The 6,942-nt window shown below is 51.9% G+C and overlaps 4 non-coding genes and 1 pseudogene across 4 annotated transcripts; all 5 read left to right on the forward strand.

Moving 5' to 3' along the window:
* The first annotated feature begins 5,758 nt into the window (after positions 1 to 5,758).
* LOC140372962 (5S ribosomal RNA) lies at positions 5,759 to 5,877 on the forward strand. The gene has a single exon (XR_011928966.1). It is a non-coding gene; the product is annotated as a 5S ribosomal RNA (ribosomal RNA).
* Positions 5,878 to 6,026: 149 nt separating this feature from the next.
* LOC140372963 (5S ribosomal RNA) lies at positions 6,027 to 6,145 on the forward strand. Its single transcript, XR_011928967.1, has one exon. It is a non-coding gene; the product is annotated as a 5S ribosomal RNA (ribosomal RNA).
* A 150-nt stretch (positions 6,146 to 6,295) lies between these two features.
* On the forward strand, positions 6,296 to 6,414 carry LOC140372964 (5S ribosomal RNA). The gene has a single exon (XR_011928968.1). It is a non-coding gene; the product is annotated as a 5S ribosomal RNA (ribosomal RNA).
* Positions 6,415 to 6,563: 149 nt separating this feature from the next.
* LOC140372965 (5S ribosomal RNA) lies at positions 6,564 to 6,682 on the forward strand. Its single transcript, XR_011928969.1, has one exon. It is a non-coding gene; the product is annotated as a 5S ribosomal RNA (ribosomal RNA).
* Positions 6,683 to 6,832: 150 nt separating this feature from the next.
* Positions 6,833 to 6,942, forward strand: LOC140372996 (5S ribosomal RNA; annotated as a pseudogene; the record flags this gene model as incomplete).

Genomic DNA, 6,942 nt, shown 5'->3' on the forward strand with positions numbered 1-6,942 from the left:
ACAAAGGCAAGACAAAGTTTGAAAGAATCTGTAAATAATAGAAAGAACGAAGAAAGAAGAATGAAATTTATGAAAGAACTCACTGTGGTGTTGGAGTTGACGGAGGGAGCACAAATCACGCCACTAGCTTTTTTGAAATCGACTCAGGAGGTGTGCGGCTCCATAGTAGCGTGCAGACTCATCTCGAAGGACAAATATGAAGTAACCGTCAGTACCACTAAAGCGAAGGAGCGGCTCCTGGACGGGTACTGCATTGGAGGAGTCAGGGTTCACGCCCGTGACATCTCGGTGGATGAGCTGGTCGTGTCCTTCATGGGGCTGCCGGCTTATATCGAGGACGAGGAGATCCTGGCCAAGCTCTACGCCTGGGGGGTCTCTGCGGTCTCCGAGGTGAGGAGGAGAATGTGGCCGGGGACGAACGTGGCGGACGGCACCAGGTTTGTACGGGTAAGGTTCACGGACACGGTGCAGTCCTTACCGTATTCTGTCAGGTTTGACACCGCGGGGGGCCCCGAGTACTTCAGGGTAATACACGACAGGCAGGTGCGGGTGTGTAGGGGGTGTCTCCAGCCTGGCCATATTCTGAGGGAGTGCCCTGACTTTCTGTGCCGCAACTGCGGGAGCCAGGGGCATTACGCGCGCGAGTGCGTCGCGCAGCGGGCCCCGAAGTGCAGAGAGTGCCGCATGTTCCGCCACTTATGTCCGTGTGGTGCGGGTGACAGAGAGGAGGACAGAGGGGAGGACAGAGGGGAGGACAGGGAGGACGCCATTGGAGGAGAGAGCAGTGACGTGGCCCAGAACGTGCCCGCAACTGCTCTCTCCGAAGTAGAGGAGTTTTTGGAGGAGGAGGCTGTGGAGGAGTCAGGGGAGCCAGAGGTGTCTGGCTCCTCTTGCTCCTCTGACTCCTCAGACGAGGAGGCGTCCGTCGCACTGGAGATGGTGCTCGGCTCAGCGCTGGCGTCTGGGAAGGTGGGAGCAGGACAAACTGCTCCTCCTGACCAGAGGGAGGGGACTCGTGAGGGTCCAACTCCTAAGCCCGTGGAGGAAGAGGCTGAACCCGGGAGGAGGATGGGTGCGGGACAGGCCCCGCATCTTACCTCCAAAGGGGGGGACATCACCACAGGGCTGGGTGATGATCCCAAGCTCCAGTCGGACGGTGATAAGAGGGGACAGGTGGAGAAGAAGGATAAGAAAGGGGCAAGACGCAGGAAGCAGGTGGCAGGAGACGGAGAGGGCGCTGCTGCTGAGAGCGGCTCTGCCTCCTCCGTTCCAACCACTTCAAAAGCGCCAGCAGAAAGCTCCATCAACCCACCATCCTCCACACGCAGCTCTGCCCCACGAGGTGAGCTCGAGACTGTTTTTAATGATGACTTCATGGATTTCTCCACCCGTGAAGTCAGAAAAAGAGTGTGGCAGTCGGATGCGACGGGCGCCAAAAACAAGTCTAAATAAAAGATGGGTTACATCCTCCAAGGTCTCCTCTTAATGGCGTTCTCCTTGTCCTCTTGGAACGCAGGCGGCCTGCGGAGCCCAGTGCGGATGCAGAGCGCGTTACACTTTTCCAAGTGGGACGTGCTCTGCATCCAAGAAACGCACTGGGATGTCAGCCACGCGCAACAAGTGCGGAGCATGGGAGTAGGCTCTGTATTTTTGGCCCTGGGCACGGCGTGCTCGCGCGGTGTGGCCACGGTGGTGAGGCCTGGTGTCTTAGGCCAACCCACCCTGGTACACGCCGACCCAGAGGGCTCCTTCCTGGTCCTGGACTTCACGGACACAGTGAAGTTCAGACTAATTAACATCTACGCCCCGAACGATGATGGTCTGAGGAGGCAATTCTTCAAAAAAATATTTCGCTTTGCGAACGACAATACAATCATAATCGGTGACTTTAATACAACACTTTGCAAGACAGACATCGGCATTAACAACTCTTTTAAAAACAGCACTGCCAGGACAGCCCTGTTGGAAGAAGCCGCCAGCAGGAACCTGACGGAGGTGTGGCGGTTCCTCCACCCCTTCCTGAAGGATTTCTCCAGGCGGCAGGTCGTCCAGGGCGTCCTGAAGCAGTCCCGCATTGACCTCTGTTTTGCCTCCTCAGACCTGGCACAGAGAGTCAGTGGTGCTTCCTACAAGTGGTCAGGCTTGAGTGATCACTCCACTTTAGATATTTATTTTGGGTTAGTTTCATCACCGAGGAATGGAGGACTGTGGGTCCTAAACAGCTCCATCCTCGGTGATGAAACTTTTTGTAGGAAAATGGACTTTTTGTTTGATGTATTTGACATGGAGCTGGAGCTGATCGACAGCGTGGTCGATTGGTGGCCGACGGCAAAAACACGCATTAAAAAGCTCTGTGTCAATTACAGCAAACACAAGGCGTGGCTGTCGACCAGGAGGGAGACCGCTCTCCGCCAGCGCCTGCAGGTCCTGGACCAGGGCGCAGCTTCCACCACTGGCCCTGTGGATCCAGAGTACCTGGTGGTGCGCGCTGAGCTGGAGCAGCTGGAGGTAAGTAGGTGTCAGGGTGCAATTTTGAGGGCAAAAGCCAGACACACAGTCGAAGGAGAACGCTCGACAGCGTTCTTCTTCGGCTGTGAGAAGGTTACACAGGGAAAGATGCACATAGATAAGTTGATAGATAAGACAGGTAAGATTGTTTCCGAGGTAAGTGAGGTTTTAGAGACAGCGCAGGATTTCTATAGTAGGCTTTTTAGTTCAGACGGAGTGGCAGAGCAGGCTTTAGACCAGGCTGTAGGTGCTCTGGAGCGCACACTGAGCAGGGAGGATAGGGAGCTGTGCGACGCGCCTCTGTCTCTCATGGAGATAGAGGCTGCAGTCAAGAGTTTAAATACAGGGAAAAGCCCCGGAGAGGACGGACTAACCTGTGAGTTTTTCAAGCGTTTCGCTTCCAGGTTAGCTCCGATCCTACTCCTATTATATCAGGATTTTGAGAGTGAGAGTAGAGTTGGCGATGGTTTTGCGATGAGTGTCGTCACTCTGCTTTTTAAGAAGGGCGACAGGAGCAGCCTCGCCAACTACGGGCCCATTAGCCTTTTGAACGTAGACTATAAAATTTTAGCAAAGGTATTAGCAGGTAGGTTAAAGCGTGTGATTGGATCCGTCATACACCCCTCGCAGGCCTACAGCGTCCCCGGGAGGGACATCTCAGACACAGTTTTGTCTCTGAGATATCTCCTTCGGCAGATGCACGCGACCGGTGGTATTCACGTTAGTGTAGACTTTAACAAGGCGTTCGACAGAGTTGAGCATTCGTTCCTCTGGACTGTATTAGGTAAGTTAGGTTTCGGCGAACGGTTTGTTAATTGGCTACAGCTCATCTATTCCTTTGCGGTCAGTAAGGTCAAAGTCAACGGGTTTCTAACTGACTCTTTCCCCTTAAAAAGATCAGTCAGGCAGGGCTGTCCCCTCTCGTCGCTCCTCTACAGCATCGCCGCTGAGCCTTTGGCGGCCATGTTGAGGGCGGACGCGGCGGTGAGGGGACTGACCACGCCTGCGGGTAGGGAAGTCAAAATTTTTCAGTACGCAGATGACACGAATCTGATCCTCCGAGACGTGGAGAGCCTGAACGCCTCTCTCCACGTGCTCAATGTTTACGGCCTCGCTTCAGGGGCCAAAATCAATTTCGATAAAACCACGGTTAAATTTTGCGGCAGCGTCACGCCTGTTCCTCTCCCTGTCCAGCTCCGGGAGGCGGGGGACTCCTACAAGGTCCTTGGCGTCCCCCTGGGCAGAGACGAGGAGGCGTGTCGTACTGCACTTTGGTCGCCTTTGTGCGAGAAAATTACAGCGCGCTTGAATTTTTGGAGACGTCGTAATCTGACATTAAAAGGTAAAGTCTTAGTTGTAAATTCTTTGTGCATGTCCATGTTGAACCATGCACTCTCCGTGTACGGCCTGCCGGGGGTCTATGCTAACAAATTAAGGTTAGTGATAAACCACTTTTTGTGGAATCGTGAGAGGGGCTTTATTGCACATAAGGTTATGATAGGTGAGTACGATCAGGGAGGTTTAAAGTTAGCAGATTTAGAGTTAAGGAAGAAGGCCTTCAGGCTGAAAACAATTCGGAAATTTCTAGACGTTGAGGTAGATGCTCCATGGAAGGATTATATAGGTGAGTTTGTTAATAGTCTAGGTAAGTTTGGTGTTTATAATTTGTGTTTGTTGCCCCCTGTTTCGGTCCTGGAGGGCCTCCCCCCCTTCGAGAGGGAACTCTTGGAGGCGTGGAGGACTTTCAGGCCCCTGACTGTGGCGGTTCCAGACAGCGGTGAGGGTCTCGCGCACATGCCCCTCCGTCATAACCCTGACTTGCTCTCCGCTCCCCCCGGGAAGCGCGAGTGCATGATCAGTGGGGCGATGGAGGAGGCTGGGCTGGAATATGTAGGTAAGGTATTTGACGTGAAAGGTAATTTTAGTGTAGATTACATAGGGAAGTGTTTTAGGTTAGCAGGTAAAGTGTTTAGGAGAAAGTATATTAGTGGTATGGTAAGTATTTTTAACAGGAATCTGGTCAGGCATTGGGGAAGCACTTTGGGCCAAATGGGGAGCACGACAGGTAAGTTGAATTTTAATGTATTTGTTAGCACGGGGAGGTTTAGGATTTTCACAGACCTACCCACCCGCATCCTGTATCAGTTGTTGTTGCCGGGAGTGCTCGGGCGTCCCGCCTCGGAACACAAATGGTCATTAACATTCCCCGCACGCACCATCGCAACCATCTGGGCCAACATCTTTAATTGGTACACCCCACATAACGTAGGTCATTTTGACTTCAGATTTAGACACAGGATCGTCTTTACATCCGCAGCACTGCACGCATTTCTTCCCGACAGCTACGCTGCGGACTGCCCCGTGTGCCACGGACCCCCCGAGACCCTGGAGCACATGCTGTACACCTGCCCGGCCGTCCGCCCGTTCTGGTCCCGACTGCAGGACCTCCTCGCTCGGAGGCTGTCCTGGAGGCTCCCACCGCCGGCGGCCCTAGGAGGGGACGACCAGGAGCCCTGGCTCCTCCTCTTTGGTCCCGGACAGAGTCGCTCTGGAGCCAACACCCATCTCGCCCGACTAACCCTCTCCATAGCCCGGTACACATTATATCTCAACAGGAACATCCATCTCCGTGACAATAAAACAGCAGCACCCTGGCCCATCTTCAAAGGACTCTTGGCCGCACACCTCCGACACCTCCACATGGCAGCAGAGCACCGGTTCATCACCCACCTCGTCCCCCACAACACCCTGATCCACCTCACACCCTCTGGAAACCTGGACATCCTCTTCTGACCCCGGCATCACCCCCCATCACTGAAGAATGTTTCGAGAATGATTGTGTGTTTGATTTTCTGTAATTTTTTGTCTCGTCTCCCCTTGCCCTTGTGTATCCCATTCCCTTGCCCTTGTGTGTCATGTATGTCTGTACATTCATGTAAATATATGTAAATACTTGTTTTAAGATGTTTTTGATAATAAAGGATAAAAAAAAAAAAAAAAAAGACCAGCCCGATCTCGTCTGATCTCGGAAGCCAAGCAGGGTTGGGCCTGGTTAGTACTTGGATGGGAGACCGCCTGGGAATACCAGGTGCTGTGAGCATTTTCACACTTTTTCACCTGTCAAAAAAAAAAAAAAAAAGAAGTTTTTCATTGAGATATCCCAATTTTGACCGAGCAAGTGGCGTGAAGGTACTCTTCACGAAAAGACAGTGTTTGATATAAAAAAGGCCGTTTTGACCTGGAACATTTCGCTCACGGCCATACCACCCTGGACCAGCCCGATCTCGTCTGATCTCGGAAGCCAAGCAGGGTTGGGCCTGGTTAGTACTTGGATGGGAGACCGCCTGGGAATACCAGGTGCTGTGAGCATTTTCACACTTTTTCACCTGTCAAAAAAAAAAAAAAAAGAAGTTTTTCATTGAGATATCCCAATTTTGACCGAGCAAGTGGCGTGAAGGTACTCTTCACGAAAAGACAGTGTTTGATATAAAAAAGGCCGTTTTGACCTGGAACATTTCGCTCACGGCCATACCACCCTGGACCAGCCCGATCTCGTCTGATCTCGGAAGCCAAGCAGGGTTGGGCCTGGTTAGTACTTGGATGGGAGACCGCCTGGGAATACCAGGTGCTGTGAGCATTTTCACACTTTTTCACCTGTCAAAAAAAAAAAAAAAAAGAAGTTTTTCATTGAGATATCCCAATTTTGACCGAGCAAGTGGCGTGAAGGTACTCTTCACGAAAAGACAGTGTTTGATATAAAAAAGGCCGTTTTGACCTGGAACATTTCGCTCACGGCCATACCACCCTGGACCAGCCCGATCTCGTCTGATCTCGGAAGCCAAGCAGGGTTGGGCCTGGTTAGTACTTGGATGGGAGACCGCCTGGGAATACCAGGTGCTGTGAGCATTTTCACACTTTTTCACCTGTCAAAAAAAAAAAAAAAAGAAGTTTTTCATTGAGATATCCCAATTTTGACCGAGCAAGTGGCGTGAAGGTACTCTTCACGAAAAGACAGTGTTTGATATAAAAAAGGCCGTTTTGACCTGGAACATTTCGCTCACGGCCATACCACCCTGGACCAGCCCGATCTCGTCTGATCTCGGAAGCCAAGCAGGGTTGGGCCTGGTTAGTACTTGGATGGGAGACCGCCTGGGAATACCAGGTGCTGTGAGCATTTTCACACTTTTTCACCTGTCAAAAAAAAAAAAAAAAAGAAGTTTTTCATTGAGATATCCCAATTTTGACCGAGCAAGTGGCGTGAAGGTACTCTTCACGAAAAGACAGTGTTTGATATAAAAAAGGCCGTTTTGACCTGGAACATTTCGCTCACGGCCATACCACCCTGGACCAGCCCGATCTCGTCTGATCTCGGAAGCCAAGCAGGGTTGGGCCTGGTTAGTACTTGGATGGGAGACCGCCTGGGAATACCAGGTG

This window comes from Eucyclogobius newberryi, unplaced genomic scaffold, assembly GCF_026437365.1.
Source record: "Eucyclogobius newberryi isolate DKJ021-1_F unplaced genomic scaffold, fEucNew1.0.hap1 SCAF_280, whole genome shotgun sequence".
NCBI lineage: Eukaryota > Metazoa > Chordata > Actinopteri > Gobiiformes > Gobiidae > Eucyclogobius > Eucyclogobius newberryi.